Raw genomic sequence first — 20,100 nt, 5'->3', positions numbered from 1 at the left:
AAATTTTTAAATTGAATTAAAAAATTAAGATAGGAATAAAAAGGACATTTGCAGTTAGTGTTAAAATTTGAGAACAAGATTGTTCTGAAAATTTGTAACAACAATCATCATAAGTTATTAATAAAAATGATATACAATAATCGTTAGATTTAAAAAGAGAAAGAAAACAAAACAAAATTTCTAGATTCCTTAAACAATAAGAGTTAAAGACATCCACACTAAACAAGTTCTTCTCTTTGAAAATTAATACGTAAAATAAGCCCAGTATTTAGGGCTTCCCTGGTGGCACAGTGGTTGAGAGTCCGCCTGCCGATGCAGGGGACACGGGTTCGTGCCCCGGTGCGCGAAGATCCCACATGCCGCAGAGCGGCTGGGCCCGTGAGCCATGGCTGCTGAGCCTGCGTGTCCGGAGCCCGTGCTCCGCAACGGGAGAGGCCACAACAGTGAGAGGCCCGCGTCCCGCAAAAAAAAAAAAAAAAAAAAAAAAAAAAAAAATAAGCCCAGTATTTAAAATTTAAAATCTTATGGCAAAATGAATTAAAAATGAAACAATATATATCTGACTAATAGCCTCATCTTACAAGCAGAATATCCAACTTTCCCCTCTTACAAGATTCCAGGTGCTAATCACCGGAGATATGGTGCTCATAAATATGTTACCAGGCAAAGGGATTTTGAAGGCATAATTGACATTTCTAATCAGTTGACCTTAATATAGAGAAATTACCCTGAACTAGCTGGGTGAGTTAGAAGGTCATGACACATGTCCTTAAAAGAGAAAGGCAGAAGGGGAAGTCAGATATTCCAAGCACTGGGAGAATTTGACAGCTGTCACAGGCTTGGAACATGGATGGGTCTGGGGAGAGTGGGTGATCCCTAGAAGCAAAACTAACAACCCCCCAGAAAACAGCAGCGAGGAACTGGGGATCTCAGTCCTACAACCACACAAAACTGAATGTGGCAAACAACCTTACGAGCATGGAAATAGACTCTCTCCCAGAGCACCAGGTAAGAACCCAGCTGGCTTGCACCTGGATTTTTGCCTGGTGACTCTGGTGACCATGTTGAGCCAACTGGACTTCTGACCTGTGGAAATGAGATAATATATAGGTGTGGTTTAAGTCATGATTTTCGTGGTAAATTCTTATGTAACCATAGAAAACTGTGGTTAACCAAATAATGAAATTGAGAAAGAACTCCAAGGGAAGAAAAAAAAATACACCTTCTTTAATGTATAAAACAGATTTTTCCTTCTCTGGTGTTCTGCTGGTATTGAGCCCACTGGTTGTGAAAGCTTCATAGGTAAGGAGCCTGGGTACACCTGGGTGGAGATAATTCTGTTCTAGACATGGTGGAGGGATCAAAGGGCTGTTTGTAGAGCAATTGAAGATATCACACTAATCTTTTTCTTGATTTCCAGGGTAATATGACCCTTCAACTCTGGGGTACCAAAAGGAGAAGAAACCGTCTTCTCCTCCCAGCCATCCTGGATGCTCCCCTAAGGTAGTAACTGAACAGGAAAAAAATCAAACTGGAGAATGGAAATCTCAGCTCAGGATTAGGAAGCAAATGGTATTCCAGTTTAAATGGGAATAATAGGTATAGAGGAAAGAAAGAAGAAATAGAGATACGCTATCAAGGAAAATTTTTCTTTTTCTCTTGGGCTTATAATTTTACTGGAGATATAAGATGATGAAATCAACAACTGTCTTTTCTAACACAGACTACCTAAAGATGGGATATATTTGACATCTCTGATTTGTGAAGTGTGCGGCTATCCCATGCAGAATTCCAGTTTTATGTGGATACAAAACAGAGTTAAATGTTAAAGAAACAGATAAGGAAAGTTAAAGTACTGTAAGGAACCCTTTACAAGGATTAGTTAGGGCTTCTGGTTTCACTGGGTATCCAGAGAGGTTTTTCTCTTCATGTCTCTCACAGGGGATAGTAGGAAGGCTGGTTCTAAATGCTCCTGAGATTCAGGGTTTCTGTTTTATGGGTTTTTTTGGGTGGTCTAGCATGCATTAAGCTTCTGATTTTTACTGAAATTCATTTCATGATCTCAGGATTTCTCTTTCAGTCTCTGTAAGAATATCCAGCTGGTTTTCTTATGAATTTGATTTAACTGGCCATCAGTTTTTTGTTCTTTTCCCCCCTTATGTTTAATCTTTACTACCATTGTATTTATCACATATTTTCCCAATCTTGGGTCAAGCTCGTGTCTATAGCTATAAAGTACGCACAGCCCTATTTAAGATCGCAATGACCAGTGTCATTGTTTTTCTGTAGGTTAAGTTACTAACTATTTAAAGTCCTTCACTTGTCTGGAGTCCTCACTTCCAATACATGTGCTATTAGCCTGTCCCTCATCTTGTCGTGTGGAAAGTGCTTTAACTACTAAAGCCTCATTCAGAATCCATTAACTAAGAGTTCGCAACAGTTAGAGCTTTAAATGCACAAACTCCATGGAAAAGGCAGGCCCTGAAAAATAACGGTAATGCAAATAAAGGGCGTGTTCCTCCCAGGAAGAATGACATTCAGTAAGTTTTCACATCTATGGGTTTTTTTTGTTTGTTTGTTTGTTTAAACAGCTTTATTGAGATAAAACTTATATATCATAAAAGTCACTCAAAGTGTACAATTTAATGCTTTTAAAATATACATAGAATTATGCAACCATCATCAACCACAATCAATTTTAGAACATTTTCCAAAGTGGCTGAATTATTTTATATTCCCACTGGCATTATATGATGCTTGTTATTGTTTGTCTTTTTTTTTTTTAACAAAGAGCTAGGAATCCTTTTGAATTTTTTTAAAAAAAATTATCTTTTATTTTTATACAATTTTAACCGTTATACTCCATTTACAGTTATTACAAACTATTGGCTATGTTCCCCATGTTGTACAATACATCCTTGTAGCCTGTCTTATACCCAACAGTTTGTATCTCCCACTTATTGTCTGTCTTTTTAATTATAACTATCCTAGTGGGTATGAAGTATCTCATTGTGGTTTTGATTTGCATTTCCCTGAAGGGTAGTAATATTGAACGACTTTACACATGCTTATCAGCCACTTCTATATCTTATTTGGATAAATGTCAATTCAAATCCTTTGCCCACTTAAAACATTGGGCTTGTCTTTTTATTATTAAGTTGTAAATGATCTTTATATATTCTAGATATATTATATCCCTTGTCACCAGATAAGATATATACCTTATCAGATATATAATTTGCCAATATTTTTTAACCTATGGGTTGTCTTTTTGCTTTTTTTTACAGTGTCCTTTGAAACACAAAAGTTTAAAATGTCAATGATGTCCAGTTTATTTTTTCTTTCATTGTTTGTGCTCTTGGTGTCATATTTAAGAAATTATTACCTAATCCAAGATCATGAAGATTTATGCCTATGTTTTCTTCTAAGAGTTTTATAATTTTAGTTCTGAAATTTAGGTCTTTGAACCATTTTTTTTTTTTTTTTTTTTTTTTTTTTTTGCGGTACGCGGGCCTCTCACTGTTTCGGCCTCTCCCGTTGCAGAGCACAGGCTTCGGGCACGCAGGCTCAGCGGCCATGGCTCACGGGCCCAGCCACTCCGCGGCATGTGGGATCTTCCCAGACCGGGGCCCGAACCCGTGTCCCCTGCATAGGCAGGCGGACTCTCAACCACTGCACCATCAGGGAAGCCCTTTTGAACCATTTTGTGTTAACTTTTGTATATGGTGTGAAATTGGGGTCCGCCTTCATTCCTTTGCATGTGGAGTCCTGTTATTATTGTGATATAATTCACATATTATACAATTTACCCATTTAAAGTGTAAAATTCAATGGCTTTTGGTATACTACATTATTAATCTTTTAAAAATTGTAGTACAATATATATAACATACGCTTGCCATTTTAAACATTTTTAAGTGTTTAATTCAGTGGCATTAGTCACACTCACAATATTGTGTAACCATTACCACTATCTATTTCCAAAAATTTTTCATCATCCCCAATAGAAGGTCACAACATAGCCAATAACTCCCCATACCTCTCTCCTCAGTCCCTCGTAAGCTCTAATCTACTTTCTGTCTCTATGAATGTGCCTGCTCTAGGTAACTCATGAAATGGAATCATACAAAATTTGTCTGTTTATATCCATTTTATTTCACTTAGCATCATGTTCATCCATGTTGTAACATGTATCAGTACTTCATTCCTTCTTGTGGCTGGATAATATTCCAATGTATGTACCACATTTTATTTGTCCATGGACCAATATTTGGGCTGTTTCCACTTTTTGGCTATTATGAATAATGCTGCTATCCACATCAGCAAGTATCTGTTTGAATGCTTGCTTTCAATTCCTTTAGATATATACCTAGCAGTGGAATTGCTGGATCATATGGTAATTTTATATTTAGCATTTTTTTTAAATAGATCTTTATAGGAGTATAATTACTTCACAATATTGGGTTAGTTTCTGTTGCACAACAAAGCGAATCAGCCATAGGCATACACACGTCCCCATACACGCTCCTTCTTGTGCCTCCCTCCCACCCTCCTTATCCCACCCCTCTAGGTCATCGCAAAGCACCGAGCCTACCTCTCTGTGTTATGCTACTGCTTCTCACCAGCCAACTATTTTACATTCGGTAGTATGTTTGTTGATGCTACTCTCACTTCGCCCCAGCTTCACCCTCCCACCCCATATCCTCAAGTCCATTTTCTATGTCTATCTCTTTATTCCTGCCCTGCAACTAGGTACCATTTTATTTTTAGATTCCATATATATGTGTTAGCATATGGTATTTGATTTTCTCTTTCTGACTTACTTCACTCTATACGACAGACTCTAGGCTCATCCACCTCACTACAAATAATTCAATTTCGTTTCTTTTTATGGATAACATTCCATTGTATATATGTGGCACATCTTCTTTATCCATTCATCTGTCAATGGACATTTAGGTTGGTTCCACGTCCTGGCTATTGTAAATAGTGCTGCAATGAACATTGTGGTGCATGACTCTTTTTGAATTATGGTTTTCTCAGGGTATATGCCCAGTAATGGGATTGCTGGGTCATATGGTAGTTCTAGTTTTAGCTTCTTAAGGAAACTCCATACTGTTTTCCATAGTGGTTGTATCAATTTACATTCCCACCAACAGTGCAGGAGGATTCCCTTTTCACCACACTCTTTCCAGCATTTATTGTTTCTAGATTTTTTGATAGTGGCCATTCTGACTGACGTGAGGTGATACCTCATTGTAGTTTTGATTTGCATTTCTCTAATAATTAGTGATGTTGAGCATCTTTTCATGTGCCTCTTGATCATCTGTATGTCTTCCTTGGTGAAATGTCTATTTAGGTCTTCTGTCCATTTTTTAACAGAATTGTTTGGTTTTTTTAGATATCGAGCTGCATGAGCTGCTTGTATATTTTGGCGATTAATCCTTTGTTGTTTCATTTGCAGATATTTTCTCCCATTCTGAGGGTTGCCTTTTGGTCTTGTTTATGGTTTCCTTTGCTGTGCAAAAGCTTTGAAGTTTCATTCGGTCTCATTTGTTTATTTTTGTTTTTATTTCCATTTCTCTAGGAGATGGGTCAAAAAGGATCTTGCTATGATTTATGTCATAGAGTGTTCTGCCTATGTTTTCCACTAAGATTTTGATAGTGTCTCGCCTTACATTTAGGTGTTTAATCCATTTTGAATTTATTTTTGTGTGTGGTGTTAGGGACTGTTCTAATTTCATTCTTTTACATGTATCTGTCCAGTTTTCCCTGCACCACTTATTGAAGAGGCTATCCTTTCTCCATTGTATGTTCTTGCCTCCTTTGTTGTAAATTAGGTGACCATATGTGCATGGGTTTATCCCTGGGCTTTCTATCCTGTTCCATTGATCTATATTTCTGTTTTTGTGCCAGTACCATACTGTCTTGATTACTGTAGCTTTGTAGTATAGTCTGGAGTCCAGGAGCCTGATTCCTCCAACTCTGTTTTTCTTTCTCAAGATTGCTTTGGCTGTTTGGGGTCTTTTGTGTTTCCATACGAATTGTAAAATTATTATTTTTTTTTTGTATGTGGGCCTCTCACCATTGTGGCTTCTCCTGTTGTGGAGCACAGGCTCTGGATATGCAGGCTCAGCAGCCATGGCTCACGGGCCCAGCCACTCCACGGCATGTGGGATCTTCCCGGACCGGGGCACTAACCTGTGTCCCCTGCATCGGCAGGCAGACGCTCAACCACTGCGCCACCAGGGAAGCCCCGAATTGTAAAATTTTTTGTTCTAATTCTGTGAAGAATGTCATTGGTAGTTTGATAGGGATTGCATTGAATCTGTAGATTGCTTTAAGTAATATAGTCATTTTCACAATGTTGATTCTTCCAATCCAAGAACATGGTATATCTCTCCATCTGTTTGGATCATCTTTAATTTCTTTCAACAGTGTCTTATAGTTTTCTGCATACAGGTCTTTTGTCCCCTTAGGTAGGTTTATTCCTAAGTATTTTATTCTTTTTGTTGCAATGGTATATGGGAGTGTTTCCTTAATTTCTCTTTCAGATTTTTCATCATTAGTGTATAGGAATGCAAGAGATTTCTCTGCATGAATTTTGTAGCCTGCTACTTTACCAAAGTCATTGATTAGCTCTAGTAGTTTTCTGGTAGCATCTTTAGGATTCTCTATGTATAGTATCATGTCATCTGCAAACAGTGACAGCTTTACTTCTTCTTTTCCAATTTGGATTCCTTATATTTCTTTTCCTTCTCTGATTGCTGTGGCTAAAACTTCCAAAACTATGCTGAGTTATAGTGGTGAGTGTGGGCAACCTTGTCTTGTTCCTGATCTTAGTGGAAATGCTTTCAGTTTTTCACCATTGAGAATGATATTGGATGTGGGCTTGTCATATATGGCCTTTATTATGTTCAGGTAACTTCCTTCTATGCCTACTTTCTGGACGGTTTTTATCATAAATGGATGTTGAATTTTGTCAAAAGCTTTTTCTGCGTCTATTGAGATGATCATATGGTTTTTCTCCTTCAATTTGTTAATATGGTGTATCACATTGATTGATTTGTGTATATTGAAGAATCCTCGCATTCCTGGGTTAAACCCCATTTGATCATGGTGTATGATCCTTTTAAGGTGCTGTTGGATTCTGTTTGCTAGCATTTTGTTGAGGATTTTTGCATCAATGTTCATCAGTGATATTGGCCTGTAGTTTTCTTTCTTTGTGACATCTTTGTCTGGTTTTTGTATCAGGGTGGTGATGGCCTCGTAGAATTAGTTTGGGAGTGTTCCTCCCTCTACTATATTTTGGAAGAGTTTGAGAAGGATAGGTGTTAGCTCTTCTCTAAATGTTTGATAGAATTTGCCTGTGAAGCCATCTGGTCCTCAGCTTTTGTTTTTTGGAAGATTTTTAATCACAGTCTCAATTTCAATGATTTTGATTGGTCTGCTTACATTTTCTATTTCTTCCTGGTTCAGTCTTGGCAGGTTGTGCATTTCTAAGAATGTGTCCATTTCTTCCAGATTGCCCATTTAATTGGTAAATAGTGGCTTGCAGTAATCTCTCATGATCCTTTGTATTTCTGCAGTGTCATCTGTTACTTCTCCTTTTTCATTTCTAATTCTATTGATTTGAGTTTTCTCCCTTTTTTTCGTGATGAGTCTGGTTAATGGTTTATCAATTTTGTTTATCTTCTCAAGGAACCAGCTTTTAGTTTTATTGATCTTTGCTATTGTTTCCTTCATTTCTTTTTCATTTATTTCTGATCTAATATTTATGATTTCTTTCCTTCTGCTAACTTTTGGGTTTTTTGTTCTTCTTTCTTTAATTGCTTTAGGTGTAAGGTTAGGTTGTTTTTTTGAGATGTTTCTTGTTTCTTGAGGTAGGATTGTATTGCTTTGAACTTCCCTCTTAGAACTGCTTCTGCTGCATCCCATAGGTTTTGGGTCATCATATTTTCATTGTCATTTGTTTCTAGGTATTTTTTGATTTCCTCAGTAATCTCTTGGATATTTAGTAGCATAATGTTTGGCCTCCATATGTTTGTATTTTTTACAGATTTTTTCCTGTAATTGGTATCTAGTCTCATAACATTGTGGTTGGAAAAGATACTTGATACAATTTCAGTTTCTTAAATTTACTGAGGCTTTATTTGTGACCCAAGATATGATTTACTGTGGAGAGTGTTCCTTGAGCACTTGAGAAGAAAGTGTATTCTGTTGTTTCTGGATGGTATGTCCTATAAATATCAATTAAGTCCATCTTGTTTAATGTATCATTTAAAGCATGTGTTTCCTTATTTATTTTCATTTTGGATGATCTGTCCATTGGTGTAAGTGGGGTGTTAAAGTCCCCTACTATTATTGTGTTACTATCAATTTTCCCTTTTATGGCTGTTAGCATTTGCCTTATGTGTTGATGTGATCCTATGTTGGGTGCATAAATATTTATAATTGTTATATCTTCTTCTTGGTTTAATCCTTTGGTCATTATGTAGTGTCCCACCTTATCTCTTATAACAGTCTTTATTTTAAAGTCTATTTTATCTGATATGAGTATTGCTACTCCAGCTTTCTTTTGATATCCATTTGCATGGAATATCATTTTCCATCCCTTCACTTTCAGTCTGTATGTGTCCCTAGGTCTGAAATGGGTCTCTGGTAGACAGCATATATCTGGGTGTTGTTTTCACATCCCTTCAGCCAGTCTAGGTCTTTTGATTGGGACATTTAATCCATTTTCATTCAAGGTTTTTATCGATATGTATGTTCCTATGACAATTTTCTTAATTGTTTTGAGTTTGTTTTTGTGAGTCTTTTCCTTCTCTTGTGTTTCTTGCATAGAGAAGTTTCTTTAGCGTTTGTTGTAAGGCTGGTTTGGTGGTACTGAATTCTCTTTACTTTTGTTTGTGTGTAAAGCTTTTGATTTCTCTGTCAAATCTGAATGAGATCCTTGCTGGGTAGAGTAATCTTGGTTATAAGTTTTCCTCTTTCATCACTTTAAGTATATTCTGCCACTCCCTTCTGGCCTGCAGAGTCTCCACTGAAAAATCAGCTGATAACCTTATGGGGATTCCTTTGTATATTATTTTTGTTTTTCCCTTGCTGCTTTTAATATGTTTTCTTTGAATTTAATTTTTGTTAGTTTAATTAATATGTGTCTTGGTGTGTTTTTCCTAGGGTTTATCTTGTATGGGACTCTCTGTGTTTCCTGGACTTGGGTGACTACTGCCTTTCCCATATTAGGGAAGTTTTCATCTATAATACTTCAAATATTTTCTCAGACTTTCTTTTTCTCTTCTTCTTCTGGGACCCCTATAATTTGAATGTTGGTGTGCTTAGTGTTGTCCCAAATGTCTCAGAGATTGTCTTCAATTCTTTTCATTTTTTTTTTCTTTATTCTGATTCTCGGAAGTTATTTCCACCATTTTGTCTTCCAGCTCACTTATTCATTCTTCTGCCCCAGTTATTCTGTTATTGATTCCTTCTAGTGTATTTTTCATTTCAGTTATTATGTTGTTTATCTCTGTTTGTTTGTTCTTTAGTTCTTCTAGATCTTGCTTAAACATTTCTTGTATTTACTCAATCTGTGCCTCCATTCTATTTCTGAGATTTTGGATCATCTTTACTATCATTACTCTGACTTGCTTTTCAGGTAGATTTCCTATTTCCTCTTCATTTATTTGGTCTTACAGGTTTTTACCTTGCTCTTTCATCTGGGATACATTTTTTTGCTGTCTCTTTTTTTTTTTTTTTTTTATGAGTGGGATTGTTTTCCTGTCTTACTGGTTGTTTGGTCTGAGGCTTCCTACACTGGTACTTGTAGGCTATTGTGTAGAGCTGGGTCTTGGTGCTGAGATGAAGAGCTTCGTGAGACCTCACTCTGATGCATATTCCCTGTGGTCTGAGGTTCTCTGTTAGTCCAGTGGTTCGGACTTGGAGCTCCCACTGCAGGAGCTTCAGCCAGACCCTGGTCTCATGAACAAAGATCCTGCAAGCCATCTGAGGCAAAACAAAAATAAAAACGGGAGCAGGGAAGGCCTTGGCTGTAGAGGGCATGGCCTAAGCAAGAGTGAGGTTTGGCCAGTGGGCAGGGCCAATGCTCAGGACCCACAGGGCTGGAAAAGGCCCTTAAGGCTGTGGGGGGAGGGGCTTAGATTCAAGGAACAGAAGGGGCCCTGGAGTGACCCTCATCCCTGGTCTCGGAGGGCAGGGGACCTCACCTGGGAGCCCAGCTGGCTTCCTGGGCTTGAGTGGGTGGGGCAAACTCCCTCCTCTCCTCTCCTGCTCTCTGGTCCGAGAGGGCCCCCCCCCGCCTGCCTCTCCTGTTCTCTTCTCAGCCTCTTTCCTATGCCCCCAAGGACACACATGGCCTGGAGGGTGCTTTGGAGAGCAGGGGACCGGCCTGGGTGCTCAGCAGGCTCCCTGGACCTTAGTGGGCAGGGCAATCACCCTCCACTCCTCTCCCGCTCATCTTGGATGGCTCCTCCTGCCTGCCTCTCCTGATCTCCCCAGCCTCCCTCCTATGCCCCCAGGACCCACTCCACCTGGATGGGGTTTTGTGCGTGGGATTCTGGCCTGAGAGCTCAGCAGACTCCCTGACCCTAGTGGGCCAGGCAATTCCCTCTGCTCCTCTCCTGCTCTCCCTAGAGAGCCCCTCCCATCTGCCTCTCCTGATCTCCCCTGCCTCAGGGGCGCCGATCCTGTCTGGCCTCCACTTCTTCTCCCCCCTCAGTCCCCATACATCTTACCAGTTCACTTTGGGGTTCCTCGCATCTCCTTGAGCGTCAGAGTCCCCCACCAGCAGCCGCACTCGCCCTAGTTGTGGGGAGACACTAACTTCACATCTTTCTGCACTGCCATCTTGACTCTGCCTCACATCTATGTTTAAATATATCTCAAATACCTACTGCTCCAAGAAGCCTCATCTGATACTTCAGTCTCTCTGAGCAGTCTGGAGCATTTGGAGTTTTAACCCTCTTGGACACTTATGTTCTATTTTGTGTTAAAGTTTTCCATAATTTCCTGATAACCCCCTGACTCACAGTTTTCTCAAACATAGAGAAGGGATAATTTATTTTTATAACCTGTCTGTCAACTAGTGAAGAGCCTCGAATATTGATTTTGGATAACCCTTTTGGCTTAGAACTCTCACCATCTATTCATTTAAATATGCATAAATATTTTATCACATTCTAGGCATAAGCTAGCTCTGGAGAAATAGTAGCAATGCTTTAGAATTATCAATCTATTTTTGAATCAAATCCTGCATTCTGGACTCATGAGTGAAAAGGTTGATTTGCACAGTCCTGTGGCTGGAATAAAGCTCTATCTAACCATCCCTGCTCTCTATTTCATGACATTTTATCATAATGAAGTCTCTTGCCTTGTTTGATGTGCAGACTGTTTGTGACTACATTGCTTTGTTCAAGCCAGACAGATATGTATAATTTAATCAATTACTAATATGCAAGTCACTTCATTATGTATTTAACTTTCTCTGATCTGTTAGAATTAACACACTATGACATACAGATGGCCAAAAAGCACATGAAAAGATGCTCAACATCACTAATTATTAGAGAAAGGCAAATCAAAACTACAATGAGGTATCACCTCACACCAGTCAGAATGGCCATCATCAAAAAATCTACAAATAATAAATGATAGAGAGGGTGTGGAGAAAAGAGAGCCCTTCTATACTGTTGGTAGGAATGTAAATTAGTACAATCACTATGGAGAACAGTATGGAGGTTCCTTAAAAAACTAAAAATAAAGCTGCCATATGATCCAGCAATCCCACTCCCTAGGCATATATCTGGACAAACCCATAATTCGAAAAGACATATGAACCCCAGTGTTCACTGCAGCACTGTTTGTAATAGCCAGGACATGTAAGCAACCTAAATGTCCATCAACAGAGGAGTGGATAAAGGAGATGTGGTACCTATATATATATATAATGGAATACTACTCAGCCATAAAAAAGAACGAAATAATGTCATTTGCGGCAACATGGATGGACCTAGAGATTGTCATACTGAGTGAAGTTAGTCAGACAGAGAAAGCCAAATATCATATATCACTTATATGTGAAATCTAAAAAAGGGTGCAAATGAACTTATTTATAAAACAGAAATAGAGTCACAGATGTAGAAAACAAACCTATGGTGACTGGAGGGAAAGGGGGTGATAAACTGGGAGATTCAGATGGACACATACACACTACTACATATAAAAAGGATAACTAATAAGGACCTACTGTAGAGCACAGGGAACTCTACTCAATACTCTGTAATGACCTATATGAGAAAAGAATCTAAAAAAAAGTGGATATATGTATATGTGTAACTGATTTTCTTTGCTGTACAGCAGAAACTAACAGAGCATTGTAAATCAATTATACTCCAATAAAAATTTAGAGGAAAGAAAAACCAATAAAACACACTATATTAGAAGACAGTGTAGTCTGAGTTAAAGGTATGGTCTCTGGAGCCATTTATCTCTGGCTTTCTAGAGAGCTCCAGCAGAGTTTCCCAAATCCATAATTGCTTAACCACATTAGAAGATTACTTTACATTTATGTAACAGTTTCACTTTGAGTTGATTTCTGGTAATGTTGTGAGATAAGAGTCAAAGTTTATTTTCTCCATATGGATAACTTATGGTTCCAGGGCCATTTGTTGAGAAGACTGTCCTTTCCCCAATAAAGTACCTTGCTGCCAATGTTGAAACCTCTTGAAGGTATGTATGTTATAGTATTTCTGGACTCTGTAACTTGCTCTATTAATCCATATAACTATCTTTATGCCAGTATTACACAGTCATGACTATTTAGCTTTACCATAAGTTTTGAAAACAGGTAATTTAAATCTTCCAATTTGTTACTCTTTTTCTAAGTTGCTTTGGCAAATCTAAGTCTTTTCCATGTAAATTGTGTCTTGGGTGGTTTGTTTCCTTGTAAGTTGTGTTTCCATGTAAATTTCAGATCAAGATTGTCTACCTGCTGTCATTGGAATTGCATTGAATGTATAGACTGATTCAAGGAGAAATGACAACCTTACGATATGCAGTCTTCCAACCCATTAACATAATATACCAATGCATTTTCATTGGTCTTTGTAAGCCTCTCAGTATTTTTTAGCTTTCATGTACAGGCCTTGATGATTTTTGTTAATTTTATTCTTAAGTATGCCATGACTTTTTTTCTGCCATTGTAAATGGTCCTGCTTTAATTTCATTTTCCACTTGTTAGGTGCTTACATATAGAAATATAATAAAAACCCTCAGTGTTTTAATCACAGTTTGAAATTCCTTGTTGATAATCCCAACATCCTTGACTTGTCCTGGTCTGGTTTGGATACTTGCTCTCTCTCTTCAGACTGTATTTTATGCCTTTTAGTATGCTTTGCAATTTTTTGAGTCAGGGCAGGCAGCGTGTGCTAGGCATAAACAGGGCTTTAGTAGCGTAGTGTTAAGTTATGGGGAAGGAGAAACATTCTACAGTCCTATTATTGGTCCTCAGTTTTTTAGTGAGGCTGTGCCTAGCACTCTGAACTTTACAAGTGCCTCTCAGTTTTGTTTTTCCGTTTTTTCATGCCTGTAGGTGTTACACAACGGCTAGATCGGGTAGGAGTTGTGCATTTCCCTTAACCCAGGTTGATTAGGTTCTGTTAAAATTCCAAGAGCTTAGACTTTGCAAAAATAGTTTCTCTTGTGCGCAGGCCTTGTCCAGTAGTACAGAATCCTCTGGTCTAATTTAAAAATGGTTCCTTTTCCCCTCCCCCCACCAGAAGCACAGGAGAGTTTTCTCTCATCTTCACTGTGAAAATCTGCTTGAGCTCCCACAGGTAAAACTCTTGAATGTGTGTCCCAGGTTTCTGCTTGTGGATATCTGTGACTCTCCCTGTGGATCTCCAGTTTTGGGGGCAGTGGTTTGTCCTGTGACCTCACTTCTCTGATGGATCTAAGGAGAGTTAATGATTTTTCAGTTTGTTGAGCTTTTTACTTGTTAGTGTAGAGTGCTGACTTCCAAGCTTCTGGTATGCTAGACTGGACTTCTCTTTACTATTTGCTTTCTCTTTTGGTTGTTTCTGCTTTCATATTTATTGGTTCCTTCCTTCTACGTACTTTGCATATTTTTCTAGATTCTTAAGGTAGAAGCTTTGGTCATTGACTTGAACCTTTCATAATATAAGCGTGTAAAGCTATACTTTTCTTATAAATGCTGCTTTAGCTGCATCTCATACATTTAATATGTACTTTAAAATTTATCATTTAATGTTTCTTGTGGTTTCTTCATTGATTAATGCATTATTTGGAATCCTCTTGTTTAATTTCCAAATATTTGGGGGGTATTTTAAAATAGTTTTATTGATTTCTAATTTAATTCTGTTGTGGTCAGAGATCATACACTACGTAATTTCTATCCTTTAAATTTCTTGAAAGGTGTATTATGGTCACATATATGTATTTTTATCTTGATGAATGTTAATTGTTCACTTGAAAAGAATGTATACTCTGCTCTTTTGGGGTGAAGTGTTTTATAAGTGTAAATTAGGCCAAGTTGTTTGATAGTGGTATTCTATTATTCAAATGTTTTCTCTCCTTAGTGATTTTTTCTCTTTTCTTTTTCTTTTTAATGGTCTAATGCACCATGGCAGTTGAGATATGACTGGTAAAATCTCCCACTATGACTGTAGATTTGTTTTTTTAATACCTGTATTTATGTAGTTTTTCATTCATGGATGTGAAAGCTCTATAGTCGATATATTCACATATAGAAATTTTAAGTCTTCTTGATTTATTCACTCACCATTCTTTAATGCTCCTGTTTTTCCATTGTCTTGAAAACTACCTTATCTAATCTTAATGTGTCTTTTGAAGCTGGTTATAATTAGCTAAAACCATAGTTATGATTATAATTCAAAATGGTATATCTTTTATCCATACTTTCACTGTTTTTATATTTAATGTATATAGTTTTATTGTCCTGCTTTTAAAAAAATCCTGACTTATCTGTTTTGAATTAGACTATTTAAAAACTTAAAAAATTTTTTTAACATAGAATGTTTAATTTTAATTTAATGTAATTTCTGCTATTTTGGGGTTTAATCATCCCCCTTGCTATTTATTTACTATTTACCCCACTTGTTTATTGTGCCTTTTTCCTTCTTTTTTTGTCTTTTTGGGGATAAAGTGATTAATTTTTTTCAACATCTTTATTGGAGTAAAATTGCTTTACAATGTTGTGTTAGTTTCTGCTTTATAACAAAGAGAATCAGCTATACGTATACATATATCCCCATATCCCCTCCCTCTTGCGTCTCCCTCCCACCCTCCCTATCCCACCCCTCTAGGTGGACACAAAGCACTGAGCTGATCTCCCTGTGTTATGCAGCTGCTTTCCACTAGCTATCTCTTTTACATTTGGTAGTGTATATATGTCCATGCCACTCTCCCACTTCATCTCATCTTACACTTCCCCTTCCCTGTGTTCTCAAGTCCATTCTCTATGTCTGCGTCTTTATTCCTGTCCTGCCCCTATGTTCATCAGAACTATTTTTTTTTTAGATTCCATATATTCGTGTTAGCATATGATATTTGTTTTTCTCTTTCTGACTTACTTCACTCTGTGTGACAGATTCTAGGTCCATCCACTTCACTACAAATAACTCAATTTCATTTGTTTTTATGGCTGAGTAATATTCCATTGTATATATGTGCCACATGAAGTGAGTAAATTTTGATGTTCTACTTTATCTCCACTTTTGCCTTATTAGCTTTATTTTAATTCTCTTATTTTTGCTCTCTCTCCTTTTTTCCCGCAGTGGCTGTTCTTGGGTTTTAATATATAATTTTGACTTTTCATTGTTTATCTTTAAATTGCATTACAATGCTTTGGTAGAGTGTGAATACCTTGCAAAAGTGTGTTTCTATCTCCTCTTTTCCATCCTATGTGCTATTTTATCCTTTTACATATATTATCAACCCTATAGTACATTGTTATTATTTTTTTCCAAAATAAAATTTTCTCAAATTTTGACCCAGGAACTCTTTAAGTCCCTAAAATTCTTTTGGATTGTTCTTGAGATCGAAACTACTTTCAGAATAATTTTAAAACCTTATTTACCATTTTACTCTCATTCTCTCATGAGAGTATATTTGCATTTTCAGAGGCTACATAGCATATGTTACTGTAACAGACTGAATACAAAACAGATATGAGAATCTAGCTGTCTTCTCTTAATCAGACATTAAAGAAATTTGCAAAAACATAAAACAGTTCCATTCTTCTTTTTAATGTTTTTGTTTTAAAATATAGTTATATACCTTTAAAAGGATCTTGTTTTGTTAACATGTATGGGATTCTTGTTATTTTCAAGAATATTATATACGTAATATAATATAATGTATAATTTCTCAGTTTTTGTTTCTAATATGTTAAATATATTAATGGCTATAATTTACAAAAATAAAATCTCTTTGTTATTCTCAATTTTTTTTAAATGTAAAGGGGTCTTCAGAACAGAAATTTAGAGAATTGATTCTTTAAACCTTAAAATAAGTTTTTAAATGTCTATCATGTTTAATTACATGACTATTATTTCTGCTGCTTTGCCTTCCTTCATAAGATACAAGTTTCTATGAACTGTCATTTTCCTTCAGCCTGCAGAGATTTATTTAACTTTTTTCATTCAGTTTGCTGCAATGGATTGACTTTGCTTGTGTTTGCCTAAGAATGTCTTTATTTCATTTTCATGTTAAAAAAAAAAAGCTGTGTACAGAATTCTAAGTTGACAATTGTTCTTTTACAGAAATTGGTGGTGAACATGGTAATGCCTCCCCATTCTTTATTCCGAAAGACTAGTTACCCCAACTTTCTGGGAATAGATATTGAGAAGGTCAAAGTCAGCAGCAAATTAAGAAAATAAAACAGTTGGCATGAGGAATGAGAAAGAGCATTATATCCATCTTTAATTTAATATGATAAATCTGCCCTTTTTACCAATTCATGCTCCATCTGCAAAAACTGAATATTTCAAGTTGAGTTCTCCTATAAAGTTTATATTTTTGCCCTGACCTCAAACCTTTAAAGCCTTTGTTCTAAGGAAACCTAAGCTGTCAACACCTGACTAATGGAATTTTTAGTTAAATTTTAAATCCTAACTTATGTTAATGGTATTGTACATTTTGGAGACAAGATATAAAGAAGCAATTGGGTGACCTTTTACAATTTTTCCCCTGCTTTTTATGCTGCTGACAGTGATATCAATAAGCCTTACTAGAAAATTACAATTCTTTATAGAATGTCATAGAGTGATGATATATTTTACCTGGTGTTCCAACACAGGAGTTTTATGGAAATTTTAAAGGGGAGTCTTTTCACCTTTGAAACTGACAACCTTAGACCTATCTCAGTAACATGCAAAGCCCCAAACTTGCTGAAGGAAAAACACAAATCCAATTATTTGAAGAGAACACATGAGACCCCTCCAATGCCATCAAACATCAAACAAAATTGTGACATATGTTTAGAAAATGTTTCACTTAAAAATAAAGGTATGACCTAGAGGGGTGGGATAGGGAGGGTGGGAGGGACACACAAGAGAGAGGAGATATGGGGATATATGTATATGTACAGCTGATTCACTTTGTTATACAGCAGAAACTAACACACCATTGTAAAGCAATTATACCCCAAAAAGATGTTAATAAATAAATAAATAAATAAAAATAAAGGTATGTTTCCCAGAATGTGTGCTCTGCTCAAAACTCTCTCCTTCAGAAGAAGCAGTGCCTTGAAGGAGAGATGGAAAAATACTGTGAAGAGAAAAAAATGTTTCCATGGATTTCCATTCCCTTTCAGCCCTATGTTCCATGAGCTGATAACTGTTTCTCCTGACATAGTTTTCTTAGAAGGGATACAGCATAACCTGATGCAGGTTTTACTCTCTGTGCCCATTGCTGTCTGGGCAGATGTGACCTGCTGAGAGTTTATAAACAGGAGACCTGCAGGGCTTCTCACCACCCTGAATAAAGAATGGGGAGGCATTACCATGTTCACCACCAATTTCTGTAAAAGAACAATTGTCAACTTAGAATTCTATACATAGCTTTTTTTATAACATGAAAATGAAATAAAGACATTCTTAGTCAAACACAAGCAAAGTCAATCCATTGCAGCAAACTGAATGAAAAAAGTTAAATAAATCTCTTCAGCCTGAAGGAAAATGACAGGAAAAAGCCCCTGCTCCTTCCCAGCCCCCTGCCTGAGCCCCAAGGCCTGCTCTCTGCCTTTACTCAAATCCTACTCTGTTTTCAGGGCCCAACTTAATGCCCTCATCCTCCATGAAACCATCCCATACACTCAGATGGAATTAGTGCTCTTTTCTCCAGGGGGCAACACAAGGTCACTTTTTTAAAAAAAAATTATTTTATATTGGAATACAGTTGATTAATGATGTTGTGTTAGTTTCAGGTGTACAGCAAGGTGATTCAGTTATACATATATAAGTATCTATTCTTTTTCAACTTCTTTTTCCATTCAGGCTATTACAGAACTTTACATCAGTTTAACCTGGGGTGCTGTTGACTTGTCTGTGCTCCTCCTGAGCTGTGCAAAGGGGCTACTTTCAGACACCACCAGCACATGGCGCAGGGAGGAAGAGGAGAAGGGGCACTTAGGAGCCAAAAAATAGCAGAATAGGGCTTCCTTGGTGGCGCAGTGGTTGAGAGTCCGCCTGCCGATGCAGGGGACACCGGTTCGTGCCCCGGTCCGGGAAGATCCCACATGCCGCGGAATGGCCGGGGCCGTGAGCCATGGCCGCTGAGCCTGCGTGTCCAGAGGTCCGCAACGGGAGAGGCCACAACAGTGAGAGGCCCGCATACCGCAAAAAAAAAATAAAAGCAGAATACACAAATACCTTTCTTAGTCTGTTGGGCCGCTAGAGCAAAAATACCATAGACTGGGTGGCTTATAAACAACAGACGTTCATTTCTCACCGTTCCGGAGCCTAGGAAGTCCAAGATCAAGGCCCTGGCAGATTCAATGTCTGGTGAGAGCCCACTTCCTGGTTCACAGACATCAGACTTCTTCCTGTTTCCACACATGGCAAGAAGGGGCAAGGGACCTCTCTGGGGTCTCTTTTATCAGGCACTAATCTCATTCGTGAGGGCTCTACCCTCAGGACCTAACCACCTCCCAGAGGCTCCAACTCCAAACACTATCAAATTAGGGGGTAGCATTTCTACATATGAATTTTGGAGACACAAACAGTCTATAGCAAACCCTGAACTCTCACTATTCCACACCTCAGTCTCCACACTCCACAGCCAAACTGCCAGTATTCAGCATCCCTGTTCCTCTGGTGCTGTACATATTTATGGGGTCAGGGAGCAGGGGACACCTGTATGACTACCGCCAATGGATACTCCCTGGTTTGACAAGTGCTGTTATTGGGAAAGGTGGGCAGTGGCTGGCGTCAGCCTTTTCTTCTGAGCCACCCCTCTGCTAATCTATCAAGAGATTATCATTCCAGCTATCAGACAAGATAGAGGCCCTGATTTGACTCTGGCAGGAAAGAATATGTTAGTATCTTCAGAGCAAGAAAAGGAACACAAACAGGATGTGTTTGCTGTTGCCACTGCTGTTACTCTAAAGTTCAGCTGCGGAATGACTGGTATTTCAAAGCCTTATTTTATAATATATGAACTAGGTGGCAAATATATGACAAATTGTATCAGGAAAGGAAGGGGTACCAGTCAGAGCTTTGTTTGAAAGGTTTGTCTAGATAGAGGGCACGACGATGGCCAATTCAAATCAGCACAGGATAACGGCAGCCAGAAGACACTTACAGGAGAACTTTCTTTTCCCATTCCCAGAGGGTGGAAGTTTCTTCCCAGTTCCTGATGTCAACAACTTAGAGTTGTACCATTTCAGGAACTGATTGGGAATAATTCCTCAGTCTTTCTGTCTTTGTTTGCCTGTTTCTTTGGTGGCTACATTACACCTCTGGACTTTAGAACCTTAAGTGGCTCTCCCTGGTAAGATAACCATCTTTATTAGAAATGTATCTTCATTAGCAAGGTGCTAAACAG

Source organism: Delphinus delphis, chromosome 3 (assembly GCF_949987515.2).
Source record: "Delphinus delphis chromosome 3, mDelDel1.2, whole genome shotgun sequence".
In the NCBI taxonomy this organism is placed as follows: Eukaryota; Metazoa; Chordata; class Mammalia; order Artiodactyla; family Delphinidae; genus Delphinus; species Delphinus delphis.
The sequence above is the reverse complement of the archived record's forward strand: the minus strand, read 5'-3'. Positions refer to the sequence as shown.